General features: G+C 42.6%; 1 pseudogene; it reads right to left on the bottom strand.

Moving 5' to 3' along the window:
* LOC141048333 (uncharacterized) overlaps nucleotides 1–19,369 on the bottom strand; it is a 35,947-nt pseudogene extending 16,578 nt beyond the window's left edge.
* Nucleotides 19,370–20,234: the final 865 nt, after the last annotated feature.

The raw sequence follows: 20,234 nt of genomic DNA, 5'->3' as shown, positions 1-20,234 counted from the left end.
CTGATGATCCACAGTGTCAAATGCTGCAGAGAGATCCAAGAGAATTAGCATGGAGTAATGACCATTTTATTTAGCTGTTATTAGATCATTAGAGACTTTCGTGAGGGCAGTTTCAGTAGAGTGTAAAGAGCGGAAACCGGATTGGAGAGGGTCGAGAAGAGAGTTATCAAAGAGATAGCGGATAAGACGGGAGTGGACCAGGCGTTCCAGGCTTTTAGAGATAAAGGGAAGATTAGAGACAGGTCTATAGTTAGCAGCAACGTTTTGGTCGACGGATGGTTTTTTAAGTAGTGGATTATGATTAGAGTTGAGCGAAACGGGTCGAAAAATGTCAAAAGTCGCCGACTTTTGGCAAAGTCGGGTTTCATGACACGAAACCCGACCCTAGGATGAGGTCGGCCACGAGGTCGGCGACTTACGCGCCAAAGTCGCGTTTCAAAAGTTTGTTTTGCGCTCTTTTTCAGCCAATCAGGATCCATGGACACTGTGGGCAACGTGATGACATAGGCAGGGGTCACCACCATCTTTCAGAAGGGCATGCAAGTGATTGGCTTGCTTTGGTGGGCGTCACAGGGGTTATAAAAGGGCGTGCACGCCGACCGCCATCTTACTTCTGCCGATCTTAGCATAGGGAGAGGTTGCTGCTGCTGATTCTGTAGGGAGAGCGTTAGGCAGGGAAGAAGAAAAAAAAACTGCTTCTGCTGCTAGCGATTTTGCCTGTACAACACACCAGTCACCGTGTGTGCAGTGCAAGGGGAGGCTATATTGTGGTGGATCAGCGGTGTTGGTTGTTAGGCTGCCTTCTAAGGCTTCCTGACAGCTGCATTGCTGTTTACCCACTGCTCTGCAAACTGCTTTTTTAAAAGCAACCCCAATTTTTTTTTTTGTCCTGCTGAGGTACTGAGCGTGCATTTTTTCACACCATACAGCGGTGTACGCTCCTCACACAGTACTGTGTAACGGCTGTTATCACAGCCACAGTGAAGCTATCTGTGTGTCACTCAGTGAGAATAAGTCGAGGACATGTTCCGTTCTTACAGACCTGCACCTACTAGTTTTGTCTAGCTTTCAAACAGTTAAATATATTTGCTGTTTGATCACATTCAAAACTATAGAGAGACAGCGTGTGTCAGTCCGTATACTTAAAAAACACGGAGCTTGACAATTTTACGTACACCGGACAGCCATGTACGTGCACGCTCCTCTCAGTACCGTGTAACGGCTGTTATCACAGCCACAGTGAAGCAATCTGTGTGTCACTGTGGAAGGATAAGTGGAGGACTTGTTCCGTTCTTACAGACCTACACTCTAGGGAGATTCCTATTCTGCTCAATTCTACATACACCTTGTAGTTTGTGATACACTAGCCAATTTCTGCCTGTGACATAGCGCTCTGATATTCAGTGGGCCTCACACAATCCAAAAGTGTCCAGTGTCCACTAGTGTGTGCAGAAATTCAAAATCTCCCTTATCCTGTAGTCACTTTTTTCACACCTGTGCCATCGAGCCTGTGACATAGCGCTGTAATATTCAGTGGGCCTCACACAATCCATAAGTGTCCAGTGTCCACAAGTGTGTGCAGAAATTCAAAATCTCTGTGATCCTGTAGTCACTTTTTTCACACCTGTGCCATCGAGCCTGTGACATAGCGCTCTGACATTCAGTGGGCCTCACACAATCCAAAAGTGTCCAGTGTCCACTAGTGTGTGCAGAAATTCAAAATCTCTGTGATCCTGTAGTCACTTTTTTCACACCTGTGCCATCGAGCCTGTGACATAGCGCTCTGATATTCAGTGGGCCTCACACAATCCAAAAGTGTCCAGTGTCCACTAGTGTGTGCAGAAATTCAAAATCTCTGTGATCCTGTAGTCACTTTTTTCACACCTGTGCCATCGAGCCTGTGACATAGCGCTCTGATATTCAGTGGGCCTCACACAATCCAAAAGTGTCCAGTGTCCACTAGTGTGTGCAGAAATTCAAAATCTCTGTGATCCTGTAGTCACTTTTTTCACACCTGTGCCATCGAGCCTGTGACATAGCGCTCTGATATTCAGTGGGCCTCACACAATCCATAAGTGTCCAGTGTCCACTAGTGTGTGCAGAAATTCAAAATCTCCCTTATCCTGTAGTCACTTTTTTCACACCTGTGCCATCGAGCCTGTGACATAGCGCTCTGATATTCAGTGGGCCTCACACAATCCAAAAGTGTCCAGTGTCCACTAGTGTGTGCAGAAATTCAAAATCTCTATGATCCTGTAGTCACTTTTTTCACACCTGTGCCATCGAGCCTGTGACATAGCGCTCTGATATTCAGTGGGCCTCACACAATCCAAAAGTGTCCAGTGTCCACTAGTGTGTGCAGAAATTCAAAATCTCCCCTGTCCTATAGACACCTTGTACCTTGTTTTACATTACTATATAGTTTGTTGGATTTTGTCTACATTTCTACAAGAAATGAGGAAGGCTGGTGGAAGAGGCCGTGGAATTGGGCGGGGGTTGGCAGCTGGTAATGATGGTGTTGGTGGTGGATCTGATGGTAGTGGCAAGAGCAAAATAGGACCGAATGCAGGAGGTGTTGAGCCTGCGTCATCATCTGGCTCCATAAGGCTTCGAAGGCTTAGTTTTCTAGGAGTTGGCAAACCGCTTTTAAAGCAGGAGCATCAGGAAAAAGTTTTGTCTTACATTGCTGACTCAGCCTGCAGCTCTATCGCCTCCTCTTCTGAAGTTGTAAAAAGTAAAAGCACTGAGTCGTCATTGGAGGCTCATGTTCATGAACCACACCTTTCCTTGTGTCCTTCACCCCAACCAAGATTGAAGGATGACGCAGGCCATACTACTGATTACTCCATGGAGCTGTTTTCACATACCATGCCTGGATTATCAAGTGAAATGGTGAATTACCCAGGCCAAGATGAATCTGACATGGAGTGCACTGATGCACAGCCGCTGATAGATGATTCTGCTGGTACATTCACTCAGAGCACTACATTGTCCTCGCAGTGTACAGAGCCAGATTCTGACCCTGATGAGACTCAGGTGCCCCTTCCCGCACACTATACCACCATACACGGTGACACAGAGGAAGGTGCACATGACATTGAAGAGGAGGTGATGGATGACCCAGTTGTTGACCCATCCATTGGTGGGAAGAGGGTGCTGCTTCCTATAGCTCAGATGAGGAGCATCCACAGCAGACATCGACATCGCAACAGCTGTTATCTGGCAGGCCCGGAGCACTCCAAAGACAGGTTCCAAAAATCAAAAGAGTTGCTGGACAGCTTGTCCAGAGGGTCAAAAGATCACAGCGTGCTAGGCCGCAAAATGTCTGCCAAAGTAGGAAGAGTGCAGTGTGGCACTTTTTTGAACAAAATCCTCATGATCAGGCCAAGGTTATCTGTAAGAAGTGCGCAAAGACCTTTAGCCGAGGGAAAAATCTGAAAAATTTGAATACCAGTTGCATGCTTAGACATTTAACCACCATGCACTTGCAAGCGTGGACACAACACCAAACCTCAAGTGCCACATGTGCAACTGATCACAAAGAAGGTAGTCAGCAACGCTACATTGTTTCCCCCACTGTAAGCCCACCGGTTAGCACAGCAGCAAATGTTGAGGTGTCGTTGCAAGGCCACAGCAGTCAGGGAATCCCACTGTTATATCAACGAAATACTGAATCTAGGCCATCAGAAAGAACACCAACTCCATCACCATCATCAACCCTCTCTCAGTCCGCCCTGTCCACCGCTACTTCCACCATATGCAGCTCTCAAGTCCAGCTCACCCTCCCAGACACTATGAGTAGGTCAAGAAAGTACTCAGTCTCTCATCCGCGTACACTGGGTTTGAACGCCCACATTGCCAAACTAATCTCGTTTGAGATGATGCCCTATCGGTTGGTGGAAAGCGCAGCTTTCCGCGAACTCATGGCCTATGCAGTACCACGCTATGACCTACCCAGTCGCCACTTCTTCTCTCGCAAAGCCATCCCAGCCCTCCACCATCATGTAAAAGACTGCATTGTCCATTCACTCAAGCAGTCAGTGAGGGGAAAGGTGCACCTCACAACTGATGCATGGTCCAGTCGGCATGGCAGGGGCCGTTACGTGTCCATCACTGCGCACTGGGTTAATGTGGTGGATGCAGGGTCCACAGGGGACAGCGGTGGTGGGACAGTGCTGCCTAGCCCACGGTATAGGAAACAGTTGGCTGTAGGCGTTCGACCCTCCTCCTCCAGAAGCGAAAGCTCGTCCACAGAGCGCAGTCGTACGAGCACTCCATCTGCAGCTGCCACTGTTGCACACGAGGTGTCCCCCTATCGAGCAGCTAGTGGAAAGCGTCAGCAGGCTGTGTTGCAGATGATGTGTTTGGGCGACAGACACACCGCCGAGGTGCTGGCCGAGTACTTGAAGCGACAAACTGAGTCATGGCTGGGCAGTGTACATCTTGAGGCAGGCAAGGTAGTTAGTGATAACGGCCGTAATTTTGTGGCAGCCATAGCCCTTTCAAAACTCAGCCACATACCTTGCTTGGCTCACACCTTGAACCTGGTGGTGCAGTGCTTCCTCAAAAATTATCCGGAGTTAACAGCCCTGCTCCAGAAGGTGCGAAGACTGTGCGCGCACATCCGCCGGTCGCCTGTACACTCCGTTCGTATGCAGAAGCTGCAGCGATTGCTCCACCTTCCCAACCACCGCCTCATTATCGACATTGCAACAAGGTGGAACTCCACCCTGCACATGGTGGAGCGGCTGTGCGAGCAGAGGCAGGCCATAATGCATTTGTGGGAGGATACACGGCCAGGCACTTTGAGAGCAGACATGGAGTTGACAGGTATGCAGTGGTCGAAGCTGAAAGACCTCTGTAAAGTCCTTCAGTGTTTTGAGGAATGCACACGGCTGTTAAGCGCAGACGACGCCATCCTAAGCATGAGCATCCCACTTATGCGTCTGCTCATGCAAACTTTGACGCACCTTAAGTAGCAGGCATCTGCAGCCAATGTTGATGAGGAGGAAGAGGAGGAGGGAATCCTTGATGACATTCAGCCATTGTCTGCTCAGGGACCTCTCCTGGATGAGGTGGAGGAAGAAGAGGAGGAGGAGGATGATGATGGGGATGATTACTTAGGGGAGGAGGATGCATCTCGTGGGGCAAGTGAAAATGTTGGCGTGGCAAGGTCTGGTACAGGGTTTGTGCGTGACTGGAGGGATGTGGATTTGCCAGAAAGTGCTCCTCCAACCAGCATTCACAGTGCATCATTGACACCGGGAACATTGGCCCACATGTCAGATTATGCCTTGCAGATCCTAAAAAGGGACCCCCGCATTGCCAAAATGATGAACGATGACGACTACTGGTTGGCCAGCATCCTGGATCCACGCTATAAAGGCAAATTACAAAACATCATGCCACAGGAGAACCTTGACCTAATATTGGCTAATAAACAAGCAACTCTGGTAAATCGGTTGCTTGAGGCATCCCCAGCACACAGCAGTGGTGATGGTTCTCACACGAGCCGTACGGGCCGGGGGCAGCTTGGCAGAGGTGTTCATGGTGCACACAGCAGAAGTGGCGTTGGAGACAGGGGTTTCATGACAATGTTGTGGACTGATTTTTCAAGTACCGCTCACACAACTGGTAATACTGCATCGATGGAAAGTGACAGGAGACAGCAGTTGTCAACTATGGTTACAAACTACTTTTCCTCCCATATCGATGTTCTCCCACACAGGTCATTCCCCTTTGACTACTGGGCCGCTAAACTGGACACCTGGTCTGAATTGGCACAATATGCCTTACAGGAGCTCGCTTGCCCAGCTGCAAATGTTCTATCGGAAAGAGTCTTCAGTGCAGCTGGATCAATCCTGACAGAAAAAAGGACCCGTCTGTCAACCCAAAATGTGGATGATCTAACCTTCATTAAAATGAACCATGCATGGGTTTCCAAGGATTTTGTCCCACCTTCCCCTGATGAAACATAGGGTGACAGAAAAATGGCTTGCTTTGGTCCACCTCTTCCTGGGACTTGACCTATTTCGCCTTTTGCATCAGCTGAATGTCCAACATCAACATATGCCACTTTCTAAAACTCCCTAACTGTGCTGCCTCCCCCCCCCATGGCCGGGGTCACCACCTAGCGCACGACACCGTGCGAGTGCTGTTGCCCTGGACAGGTGGGTAGGCCGACTCTTGGGCGCGGGCACTGGCACAGGGTCCCTCATAGTGCAATCAAGTGTCTCTGACGGTGGTGGTGCACACCCGCCGTCAGACACACCGCCGTACTATGAGGGGCCCAGTGCCAGTACCGACGCCCACGAGTGGGCCCCCCTTGCTTGGGCAGGGCCCCAGCATTTGCAATCTTTACCTCTCCCTGCTCCTCCGCTGTGTAGTCTGGGCTGTCAAATCCATACTGTGCCTGACACCGTCTGAGCCTGCCTCCTGATGTATAGACATATCTTTTGAATGTGTACGCTATCCATACATGTTATCCGGGGATACGGTACCCTTTCTCACCTTTGTGCAATCACGTGCAAGCCATACTGGGCCTAACACCGTCTGAGACTGCCTCCTGATGTATTGACATATATTTTGAATGTGTACGCTATCCATACATGTTATCCGGGGATACGGTACCCTTTCTCACCTTTGTGCAATCACGTGTAATCCATACTGGGCGTGAGAACGGCTGGCGAGCTGTTAAGCAAGCTACAGCACCTGTGGTTTGCACACGTAAGTTTTTCATTTTTTCAGGAATGACGGTTAGTCCTAATTCCGGAACTGCGGTTGACCTGCACTTACTGGGAAATCATCGTTCGCGGGTAATAATTGTAATCAGTGATCCCCATCACTAACGTTGTTCAGCGGGTTATCTGCACCTATAAGCGACAAACGCTGGCCTTTTCAGTGTAGCACACATGCAGCCACGGACATGTAAGGGCATGACACACCAGTTATTGGCCAATCTCATGTGCCATAGCCTCACGTGTCCCTCTAGTAAGCCGGACTCGGACCGCGGGGCATGACGGAGTCTCGTTCGTTAACGGAATTAAGCTTGCAATGTGTGCATCATTTCTGTAGCTGGCATGGTTGAGGTTTCCCAGGTGGAGTCGAATTTAACCGTAGGCTCCACTCCTGGTGGTGCCCTTCTGGACATTCCTTTAAGGTTCAGCTTTGCAACCATACTGCCCACGTAAAACAAACACTTTGCTTCATGAACACTGTTTGGAGGGTCATGACTGGGGGCGACACAAGTGCACTGATGCCCAGCCACTGCTCGATGAATCTGCTGGTACATTGACCCAGACCACTACATTCCCCTCGCACGCTACACGGCCTGAATCTGACCCTGATGAAACTCAGGTTACCCTTCCCATATACAGTTCCATCTTACACGGTGACAAAGAGGAAGCTGCAGATGAAAGTGCAGGTTCGGCCCACCCGCTGTCAGACACACCACCGTACTATCAGGGGCCCTGTGCCAGTGCCGTCGCCAACGAGTGGGCCCCCCCTGCTTGCTCAGGATCACAGCACTTGCAAGGTTGAAATACTGTGCAGTGAGATGGAAGATGGGGACGACGAGGAGTCCAGATTAGTACAGGGATTCCCTAGCGAGGAGACTTATTTGATTGTTTTCAATGTTGGGACAGCAATTTTTGGGGAGCACTATACTCTGGAGAATGATAGATGGGGCCCACCATGCACTGGAACATTCCAAAGGTGGACATCAGACACTGGAGCAGCATTTACAGGGCCCATTATACACTAGAGCATTAGAAATGGGGCCCATTATGTTTGGAGCATTATTTGGGCCCATAAGACAGTGGAGCTTCATCCATGGGGACCAACATATACTGTAGCATTATGTGGAGCTCATCATATACTGTTTCAAACATTATATGGGACCAATGATTTTGTATGGAGAAATAGATGGGCCTCGTCATGAGATGTAAAAAGTGAAGTATTTTTCATTGTACTATACCGCTATTTCTCTGCCGTATCAGAGCATGATGAGTTGTGGTATGTGTTAAAGGGGCGCTCTTTCGCCCAGGGCGCATGAAAACCTGGAGCCAGCCCTACCCCCCCACAACTTTAGCCAAATAACCCCCATTTTTCAGTGCGTAACTTGTATTATGAAGTTAATTAAGGTTGACAAGCTTAAGTAAGAAGAATTGATGCTTTTGGCATTCAAATGTGCACTGTAGGTGTGTTTCCTGTCCTCCTCTCACTGCCGACTTTTATTCCCCATTGACTTACATTGGGTTTCGTGTTTCGGGACGACCCCGACTTTTCCCTATAATCGGCCGATCTTGCTCGACCTGACTTTTGGAAAAGTCGGGTTTCACGAAACGAAACTCGACCCTAAAAAAACAAAAGTCGCTCAACTCTAATTATGATGGCATGCTTAAATGAGGAGGGAAAGATACCAGAAGAGAGAGAGAGGTTAAATATTTTAGTTAGGTGAGGGGTGACAGCAGGGGAAAGGGACTGGAGGAGATGTGATGGAAATGGGTCACTGGTGCAAGTGGTTGGGCGAGAAGATGCAAGGAGCCTGCTTACTTAGCAAATGAATGTTAATAACCCCAAATGACTGCTCCTGGAAAGTACTGCTACTGGAAAAACATATTTCAACAAACCCAAATAACCAAACATTACTGTATATGTTTCTCAGTGGTTTCTGCCTGGATGCTGTACACTAATGTATACCTGTCTGCAATGCTGTTATGTGCACAATGCACAGCCTTATGTAAAATCACCAGGAAGTCCTGCCCTTGAGGACCTTTAGATTTCTTTTCATTTCTCAAATTCTGACAGTTAAAGATAAAAGAAACCACAAAAGCGCGCCCATAGGGCCTTACTAGTGCAGATATAATGAATATAAATTAAATAGTGCAGGGTACTCACCCTCAGTAGTTGTGTAAAGCTACAACTACTGTATGCGCTTAGTCACATGCAATGAAGCTGCAGCAGGATGGTGTAGACAGACAGCGTCTGCTTCCATTACCCAAAGAGGAGACATTACCCAAAGAGGAGATCCCAAGAGGGAAAAAAACACCAGATTCCCGCGCTGCTATATTTCAACCATCAAATAGAGGAAATCCAGTAGATTGTAGAAATTGGTTCCAATATCAGTACCTTATTTATGGTACATACAGAGACAATCATTTCGAGGTCCATTCAGTGACCTCTTCTTCAGGTCGAATGTACAGAAAATCTAAACTAATGATATTGAGAAAGTACCTGAAGACCTGAATCGATCATTGCTGTGGTTGCACATTTGTCTACTGTGCTTTAACCTGTATGCACTTTATATAAATAAATTAATTTTTTGGAAGAAGCTAATCCTGGTGCGTGCTGTGAACATTCTTCTATATGAATGACTAAACTAATGATCGATCCCATGAAAATGCAATATAAGACATTTAAGATTAGGCCTTAAAGTGCAAAATGCCATACATGTATCTCTGTAGTGCTGGGGTGAGTGTGTGTGGAGGGGTCTCAGGTGCCATGTTCGTCTTCAACTGGCTATGTTACATAGCTAGCATCTGTTTCTAACAGCAGCAGCCAGAGCTGACCTCAGATTAGTGCATGTTAAAGGGAACCTGTCACCAGTTTTGTGACATAGCAGCTAAAAATATTGTCATATTCAGCACCTGCACTGCATTCCCTACATTCTTATAGAACCCCCTGACTTCCCTTGCATACTCATAAAAACGTTTTTTAATGTCTCCCACGCTGCATGGCAATCTTCTCACTCCGGTCCGATGGGGGTGGTTTCGGGTCTCTACATCACTCCCATCGGCTGTTGCTCGCCATCCTACTTCGTGGATAACACCTCTTGCGCCATGCGACATCTTGCCTCTGCTCAGAAATATTGCGTTTCTCACCTTGCGCAGTAGGCTTTGCCCAACTGCAGGCAAAGCCAAAAAACAGGAGTGTCATGCACCGACACATGTACTTCCGGCTCATGTACCGGAACTACGTGTGCCAGTGTATGCGCACTTTTGTTTTTTGGCTTTGCGCAGTAGGGCAAAGCATACTGTGCAAGGTGCAAAACGCAATACTTCTGAGCAAGCGCGAGATGTCACACTGCGCAAGAGGCGTTATCCATGAAGTAGGACAGCGAGCAACATCCGACGGGAGTGATGTAGAGGCCCGAAACCACCCCCATCCGACCGGACTAATAAGATTACTATACAGCGCGGGGGACATTAAAAAATTTTTTTTGAGTATACAAGGGAAGTCAGGGGGTTCTATAAGGATGTAGGGAATGTAGTGCAGATGCTGAAAAAGGCGATATTTTTAGCTGCTATGTCACAAAACTGGTGACAGGTTCCCTTTAGCCATTTTATTGCCTCTTTCGTTTTTTGACAGTGGCATTTAACGGAGCAAGCACCAGCTCCCATCTACCCCGCACAACGCGATCGTGGGGCGCAGATATGTTAACATGAGAGCTGGGGGCCAAATGAAGTCCCCTGGAACTTCCATCTTGTACACCTGTGAAGCTCAGCCACTAGCTGAGCTTCACAGGAGGCTGTGATTTACATTATATATTTCAATATTCTGTGGCTGAAGTATATAGTACAAGGAATCAAGCGATCACACATTCAAGTCCTCTAAAGGGACTAAAAAACTAAAATAAAAAATGTAAAAATATAAATGAAAAATATCTCTGCTTTCCTAAAAGTCAAGTCTACTAAAATCTAAAATTAACCAATACGGTAAAAAAAATCAAATGAGTGAATTGTATTTTTTCATTCTCCTCACTTACCTAAAATTAAAAACAACCAAAAATAATCAAAATGTATGCACCACAAATGATTATCAAAAAGATTTTCATCTTAGAGTGCAAAAAACAATTCCTCAAACAGCTCCATAAAATGGAAAAACAAACATGCTAAGGAATTTGGAAATTGAAACCCAAATTTCTCATTTTTTCTTTTACCAGTTAAAAAAAAGTCTACGCAAATTTGGTATCTCCATAATTGCTTTTACGTGAAGAATCATGTCTTCATTCTCATTCATTGTCCACAATTTGAGAAAATAGATATCCGGCACCGTTGTGTGGAAAAATGCCCTGAATGTCTGCGCATATTTTTTTCACATTAATAAAAAAAACACCTTAATCCCACTTGGAACGGGTGCTCAATCCCATATTGAAAAAACAGAACATTTCGTTGTGGAGAAAGAGAAAAAGCAAGATGGCACTCACCGTTCATGTGAATCAAATCACTTTATTTCACATACACAAGGCATCAGGACCTGTTGAAGCGTATTGAGCGTGAAACGGCTGTTGTCCGTCTTCCAGCACATTGCTCCCGTGCCGATGCCGATGCCTTGTGTATGTGAAATAAAGTGATTTGATTCTCATGAACGGTGAGTGCCATCCTGCTTTTTCTCTTTCTCCACAACATTCTCATTCAATGAATGTCTTAAGAACAAAAGCCCAAAAATAAAAAATAAAGAATGGCATAATTGCATTTTTTTTTTCACCATTTCAGTTAAGGCTCTTCAAAGAAAGGAGGGAAAAATGCAAACATAAAAATGTAAATGGAAATTAGCAGTGTAGGCAAGGGGTTAAAGATAACTTTGTTAATTCATCAACTATCATCACAGATGTAAGATGTTGAGCAAGATGTGTCACACATTTATGCCTAAAATTACACTTTGATAGAACATAGCTGAGTCACATACGCTTGTTCAGTGCTGTGATAAGAAATAATATCAGGCACACCATGCAGGGTTCCAGCTGTCCCAAAAATCATGAAACTAGTGACTGAAATAAAGAAAACATGCACTTCTGACTTTTCTTGAAGATGCTTTTGCAGATTGCATTGATAAATGTTATTATTTTACAGTTCCCAGTTAACGCTAGTATCCAAGATATAAACGTATTACCTGTCAATAGTCAATTTCAAATTTTACATTTGTTGTAACAATTTTTTTGTGTTGTATCACAAATTGTCTAGAATAATAAAAACACACTGGCCCCGATTCATCAGTGCAACTTTGCAAAAATTCTGGGGTAAATTGCTCACCAAATCTTGACGCAACTCAGAGTAGCACAAAAATTTTGCAATTTTTGGCTTTTTTACAAACTTTGCCAAAATGGACAGGTCGGGGGTGAGGTGGGATTGTGATGCCACAGCTCAACTAATTCATAACAAGGTGTGTTGTTTCCTTCTCCGAAATCTTACTCCACTCAGGTACTGGAGTAAGATTTCTGAAGTGGTTCATGGAGATGCACGCCATTTCTCACGCAATCCAGACATGCACCTCTTCATGAATTAGGAGCGTCTGACTCCACCATGTCCCATCCTCAAGACCAAGGAGGAAATCCTGAACATGAATAATTGGAGCTAATAAAACAATAGCAAGAAAAGGAAGTTTAAAAAAATGGACAGACGGCGAGAAAGGAATGAAAGAGAAAGTAAGAAAAACAAAGGAAGGAAGGGAAGAAAGAAAAACTAAAAAAAGTGAAAGAAAAAAAGAGAAAGAAAGGAGAGACAAAGAAAGATGAAACAAATAGTAATTTTATGCTACTGTATATTATATGAATATTTGTGTGAGTGAATGCCAACTTGACCTTTGGCTGTGTAATCCTCTTAATATTTTGAACCTGTATGGTGTAACATTACAATCTAAAAATCCACCATTTAGCCTAAGCAAACTGTGGTTAGTCTTCATTTGCACAATCCCAGCTCCACAGGGAGCAATGTCACACAGGAAAATTGTCAGACAAAGCCAATCACTGCCACTTGTGGGATAGACAACCTGCTTTAGCTTTTCCTTTGAACGGCTAGCTAAATAAACCTTGAAGATTAACCTCCAAAAACAGGATTGGAATCACCTGAGTTAAAACCGCGAGGATTGCCAAAAAATAGAGAGAACTTACTGGATGCCAATAATTATCCATTTGAAGCTGCTACAGAGATGAAAAACAAACAAGCCAGTCTGGTGAGTGCCCCACTGTCCAAAGTAGCGTGATGGGAATTATTATTACTTAGAGGAAAAGACTAGTAGGCTTTAGATGATTTTTTTTCTAATCTATCTATCTATCTATCTATCCCATATCTATCTACAGTATCTATCTGTCTATCTATCCATCTATCCCATATCTATCTATCTATGTATCTATCTCATATCTATCTATCTATCTATCTATCTATCTATCTATCTATCCCATATTGATCCAATATTTATCTATCTATCTATCTATCTATCCCATATCTATCCCATATCTATCTATCTCATATCTATCTATCCCATATCTATCTATCTATCTATCTCATATCTATCTCTCACATATCTATCTATCTATCTATCTATCTCATATCTATCTATCTATCTCTCCTATATCTATCTATATCTCATATCTATCTATTATCTATCTATCTCTCCATCCATTTATCTATCTGTCATCTATCTGTTTCTCTATATATTTCTCAGTATTGCTTTTTCTATATGCAAATTGAGGATTAGCTTGCATGCTGGTCAAATGCAAATTTGTGGCAAAAAATGTGTCTTTTTCATGTTATTATTGCACTCATATCAATCTGTTATCTCAAAAGTAATCAATGAAAAGGACTATATCATCATCTTTGGGCTACACATCTTTCCAAGTGACATATTTATTGCTGAATATAAAAGTAAAATGTTTCAATGTTTCAATAACTCCTATTGTAGACCTGTAAAATCATAACCACCAGATACAGAGATGTTTTCTTCCAGATGCCATCTAATTGTGAATTGCATTGATAATTCACTATACTTAGTAAATGTTTAAGGCCTCTTTCACACTTCAGTTTTTTGCATCAGTTATAATCCGCCAAAAAGGCAGACAAGCGGATCCGTTCTCAACTGATGTGAACGGATGTCACAGGATCTGTTTTTAGACGGATCCTGAAAATGAGGAAATAAAGGAACTGCTGGCCGGGAAGGGGGAGAGAGAGAGAGAGAGAGAGAGAGAGAATTTTTTTTTCTTGTTTTGTCCGGCACCCAGAAAGAAATTCGGGTTAAATCAGTGTCTGGAGGATCCGCCAGAGAAAAAAATGTTGCAAGCTCCATTTTGAAATCTTTGAGGATGGTGACGGACAGCAACTTTTGGCGGATCCTCAAAAAAAACGGATGCAACGGACAGCAATCCGTCACAATCCGCCATTAATGCAAGTCAATGGGGAAAAAACGGATCCTCATAAGAAAATTGAGGATCCGTTTTTTTCAAAACCTGGCGGATTGTGACTGATTGTAAAAAACGGAAGTGTGAAAGAGGCCTAACGTTAAATTTTATGATGCACAAAATGTGTGCAAATATCATTTGAATAAATGATTAAATTGGTTTTCAGATCGATATTCTAGATAGGATTTATTACGAAGAGATTGTTTTATATTTAATGCATTCTGACTTTTTTGGTATATTGGGAAAAGCTTATAACTGATGTTTTACGGGGATGGAAGACGGTTGTGAGATTTATATAGTAAAGTTCAGAAAAAAACAAGACTGGACAAAAAGTAAAAGAGAAATGACTCAAAATCTCAATTTTATTTCTGTTTGTCTACTGAAATAGTTAGCAATGTTATATTGGAATAAATGCGAATGTCAATGTACACCCAGGTTTCATACAAGACGTTTTTTCTGGAATTAAAAGTTTAATATTTTTGCTTCTTTGAGTGCGTTATCTCAGAGACAGTAAGGCTAGGTGCACTTTAGTATTTGCACCAGTTAGAAATATAATTGCAGCATGCTGCGAGTGACTCCGCTAATCGGATCTCAAACATTCAAGAATATGTCATCCGAGTGCAGCCCGATTAATGCAGTAATGGACAATGGAGAAGATGAAGACATTTTCTTCTCCGTCTACTCCTCACAGTGTGCTATGATTCTCTCATCTGAGAGAATCGGATCACACTATGTTGATACTGTGACCAAACTTGGATCAGGGATTGATCTGAGTGGCAATAACATAATCGACCTGATTGTCTTGCATGAGAGAATCTAGGCTTGTGTCAGCGCGCCCTGAAGGTGCAAATCTGCCAAAAAAAATAAATAATAAGCAGCTTGTGTATGAGATTTCAGAATTCTAATTCCCTTTTTCTGGAAATTAGTGATAAGCGAAAGTGCTCGGATATCGTCTTATCCGACCATGCTCATGTGCTAACCGAGTGTCTTCTGCGCGCTCAAATGTTATGTTCGAGTCCCCTCGGCTACATGTCTCGCGGCTGTCAGCGAGCCTCAACACATGTGGGGATTCCCTAACAAACAGGCAATCCCCGCATGTGTTGAGGCTGTCTAACAGCTGCGAATCATGCAGCGACGGGGACTGGAACATAATATACGAGCACACCGAAGATACTCGGGTAACACCCGAGCATGGTCAGATAATACCTTATGCAAGCACAGTCGCTCATCACTACTGGTAATGTAAAATGCTGCATTTCTTCCATGGTAAAAATGTGAGGGGAAAAAAATCGGGAAAAGCACAACATATGAATAAGCCTTAATTTTCCTTTAGGTCTTGCTAAAAGATGAATGACAACCATAATGACCTACCAACATATTGCCATGGTAAAGCTTCAGCTCCGTGCATTTTATGCACAACTTACACATGCCAATCATATTCAATGTCTGTGCAATGTTTCTTTCTAAGATTTCACTACACAAAGATTTAGATCTAATAGGCCTATCGCAGAGTTTATTAATGATGCATATTGTACATCCATATGCTTCTGAAATGTTGTGCAGATGAAGTAATTATCACCTGAGCAATACTAAGGAAATCCTGAAAACATGATCTGTTGGTGGGCCTTGAGGACTGAAGTTGGGGAACCCTGCTCTAGAGGCACCATATCTTACTGAGTGCCTATGGTTCTATAGTAGAACAGGTTTTGTGACATATTCTCAAGTTTTCAAACACTGAAAGAAGTAGAAATTGCAATTTTCTACTATAAACTACATTTTCCTTTTCCCCAGGTCTTAGTCATATAATAAAGTTTCTTTTGACCTTGCTCCGGGCTAAAGAAAAATTTGTGTTTGTTGCAATTGTTTGTGCTTCCATAGAACAAATATAGGAGAAAATAAGATGTAAAAAAGATGCACTTAATAAAAAAACTATTTGTGCCAAAGTATAGTTACTATATAACGTAAGTGATGGATGGCCAAACCTGATGCATTTATCACCAGAAGGCTCGCAAGACTAATCCACAGCAAACTGCTCTACAGACTGTAATACTAATGAAATAAAAAGTATAGATTCTGCTCCTGCTTTTCTTTCCTGAAGATTACCTATGCTGTTTGAAGCTGCAATCATGTTTCTATGTATGAATAAACCATCTGTTTCTACTTAACATACAAATAAAATGTGCTATATGCAAGGGATGGGATGAAAGAGCACATTGTGTGTGATCACTACAAGAGCAGGCCTTACTCGGAAAATGCAATCACTACTCTCTCTGGATGAACACATTCATGTTTTCTGACTGATTTTTACATAGATCTTTGTATGTTGAGTAATTATAGGTGAATTGGTTGCTGCCAATTCTAGGTACAGTATGATTCATTAAGTAGAATGGTCCCAGATGACGGCTTTACACTTATACTCATGTTGCGCTTTACGTTTTGTATAGTGATGCCCTTTTTATTACTTTTTTTGCTTTATGTTATTTTTGACTGTAATACATGATATCTGTATAGATTTTGCCACCTTTATCTGTATATAGCTGCTTGTTACAATATTGCATTGTTAGAAAATATTTCGGCATCCTGAGACGTATCTCATAAAACTTGGGAATATATTGTCTATATGTCCTGTATATCAGGGATATCTATGGCTTTTTAGAGACAGTCAATGTTGAGCGGGGGGCGCCATTTATGCTATTAACCTCCTCCGCGGTTAGGTAGTACCAGGCGTAGGATATAAATTAGGGCATTGTTAGTGCCCACTCTTGCCCTTTTATTGGATAGGGCTATATCAAGAATTTTGCTTATTGGCTTATTGTTTAGCTGTAATCTATATGCATGTTGTATGATTTTTCTGTGGGATTTGTGTTTTAATGCAATTAGTGTTTTTATGTGATACGAATTTTGATGCTCCTCTAAATTACCATATTTGATATTAGAAAGAATCATTTGTCTACTAAGTTTTTACATGTCCAATATTTTTTTTTGTTTTAAACTTTAAAGTGGTTGCCCAGGTTTGAGAGCAAAGTCTGTAGTCACGTTATGTACGCACGCTGTCAAGATTCCCCTGTATTGCTGATAAGAGTGAGTGGTTACTTGGCTGCTTTGTATTTGATGTACATACATGCGAGCACATGAAGACTAGTCTCATCCTACTACTCTCACTAGAAATTAATTGAGAAAAGTCGAATGCTTCTAGTTGGCATGTGACTGCATGAATGTAGATTGCATCGTTATAGTCATGTAACTTCTTGCTTTCACCGATAATACTGGGGATTCATGACAGTGTGCGCAATGCACGCTATCTCAATTCGGAAGTCTGTAGTCACATAGAGCAACTGAAAACTATACTCTTATTCCTGGATATTCTCTTTAATGTTAAAATTCAGGTGCGACTACCTTCAGATACTTTATTTTAGCTCTCTTATGTCTGAAAAGATTAAGATCAGGCACTTTGAATTCAATTTCACAATTCTTGCTTCTCTAGGTAGATATACCACTGCGAAAAATGTCTGACAGCGGCTTGCTTCACTTTCCCAAAGAGGACACATGAACAATCTGACATGTTAAAAAATTCATGTGTATGAGTGAGCCACGAAATATAGCGGTCATTCAGCCAACAGTTACTGTATATAAGGTGTATGGTAACTTATAGATCCCTATTCCCTACTAAAAGGCATCTCATGTCTCAGGTTCCTGGATCCAAGTGAATGTGCTTAGTGGGAGTCACAAATTGATCTTCCAAACTTCGTCTGTAAGGGTTCGCTCACACGAGCGTATAACATGTCCGAGTGCTATCCAATGTTTTATTGGATAGAACTCAACCCAATGTTACTCGATGCGACTGTGCAGATCTGTTTTGTGCCAATTTGGTATGAGAAAACAATTGCAGAATGCTGCTTTCGTATCTATCTATCTATCTATATATCTATTATCTATCTATCTATCTATTGGTCTATCTATCTATCTATCTACAATGAAGGAAACAATTATTTGATCCCTTGCTGATTTTATAAGTTTTCCCACTGACAAAGACATGAACAGGCTATAATTTTAAGGGTAGGTTATTTTTAACATTGAGAGATAGAATAACAAAAATAAAATCCAGAAAATCACATTGTAGAAATTATATAAATTTATTTGCATTTTGCAGTGAGAAAAAAGCATTTGATTCCTCTGGTAAACAAGACTTAATACTTGGTGGCAAAATCCTTGTTGGCAAGCACAGCAGTCAGATGTTTTTTGTAGTTGATAAGTTGATGATGAGGTTTGCCCACATGTCAGGAGGAATTTTGGTCCACTCCTCTTTGCAGAGCATCTCTAAATCATTAAGATTTTGAGGCTGTCGCTTGGCAACTCGGAGCTTTTACTCCCTCCATAAGTTTCCTATGGGATTAAGGTCTGGAGACTGGTTAGCCCACTCCATTTTTGAGCCACTCCTTTGTTGCCTTGGCTGCATGTTTTGGGTCATTGTCTTGCTGGAAGACCCAGCAATGACCCATTTTTAATGTCCTGGCAGAGTGAAAGAGGTTGTCACTCACGATTTATAGTGCATGGCTCCATCCATTCTCCCTTTGATGCGGTTAAGTAGTCCTGTGCCCTTAGCAGAAAAGCACCCCCAAAACATAATGTTTCCACCTCTATGCTTGACACTGGGGATGATGTTCTTTAAGTTGTATGCAACATTTCTCTTCCTCCAAACACAGCGAGTTGAGTTAATGCCAAAGAGCTCAATTTTTGACTCATCTGACAAGAGCACCTTCTCCCAATCACTCACAGAATCATCCAGATGTTCATTGGCAAACTTCAGATGGGCCTGCCACATGTGTCTTCTTAAGCAGGGTGACCATGCGGGCACTGCAGGATTTTAAACCTTTACGGCGTAATGTGTTAGCAATGGTTTTCTTGGTGACTGTGGTCCTAGCTTCCTTGAGATCATTAACAGGTTCACCCATGTAGTTTTAGGCTGATCTCCACCTTCTTTATGACCAAGGATACCCCACGAGGTGAGATTTTGCATGGTGCCCCAGATTGATGTCGATTGACAGTCATTTTGTATTTCTTCCATTTTCTAACTGTTGCACCAACAGTTTTCTCCTCACCCAGTGCCTTACTTATGGTTTTGGAGCCCATTCCAGCTTTATGCAAGTCTTTGACCTTGTCCCTGACATCCACAGAAAACTCTTTGGTCTTGGCCATGTTGTAGAGGTTAAAGTCTGACTAATTAATTGAGTCTGTGGACAGGAGTCTTTTATAAATGTGACTATGTAAGACAGCTGTCTTTAATGCAAATAAAGTTATTTAATCTATACACTGTGATTTTCTGGTTTTAGTTTTGTTATTCTATCTTTCATTGTTAAAATTAATCTACCCTTAAAATTTTGGACTGTTCATATCTTTATCAGAGGCAAACTTACAAAATCAGCAAGGGATCAAATAATTATTTCCTTCACAGTATCTATCTATCGATCTATCAATCTATCTATCTAATAATTCAATATTAATGTGGCTACCCTATGGAAATCACATCTGTTGATATTTAATATAAATATTATATATATATATATATATATATATATATATTACTAGCATTAGAGAATGTTTGAAAGTCTGGTACCTGCTTATAATTTGACAGATTAGATGTGTGTTTTCAAAATGCTAAATAATGTAGGAGCATCTACTGAGCACCCAACTGGGGGGCCAAGTGACATTCCTTTTAGTTAGCCCAGTAGAAAGGTATAAAAGGCCGTATGAATGTTTTATAATGAGCATTCTAAATCATTTCCTGCTTTTCAATTAAAATTGTTCATATATTTTTATGTATTCCTCTTTATATATTGTGCATATACATATGTGTGTATATACAGTGGTGCTTAAAAATTTATGAACCCTTCCAAAAAATTTTACATGTCTGTAAAATTTGACCCAAAATTACAGCAGATTTTCACACAAATCTTAAATGTAGGTAAAGAGAACCAAATCAAACAAATAAATCAGATATATTAGAGTTTGCCTTTTTTTTAAATTATCCAATATTACATGTCTGTGAGTAGCAAAAGTATGT

Source organism: Dendrobates tinctorius, unplaced genomic scaffold (assembly GCF_039654945.1).
Source record: "Dendrobates tinctorius isolate UK_male_01 unplaced genomic scaffold, ASM3965494v1 ptg000134l, whole genome shotgun sequence".
Taxonomy (NCBI): domain Eukaryota; kingdom Metazoa; phylum Chordata; class Amphibia; order Anura; family Dendrobatidae; genus Dendrobates; species Dendrobates tinctorius.
The sequence above is the reverse complement of the archived record's forward strand: the minus strand, read 5'-3'. Positions and strand labels throughout refer to the sequence as shown.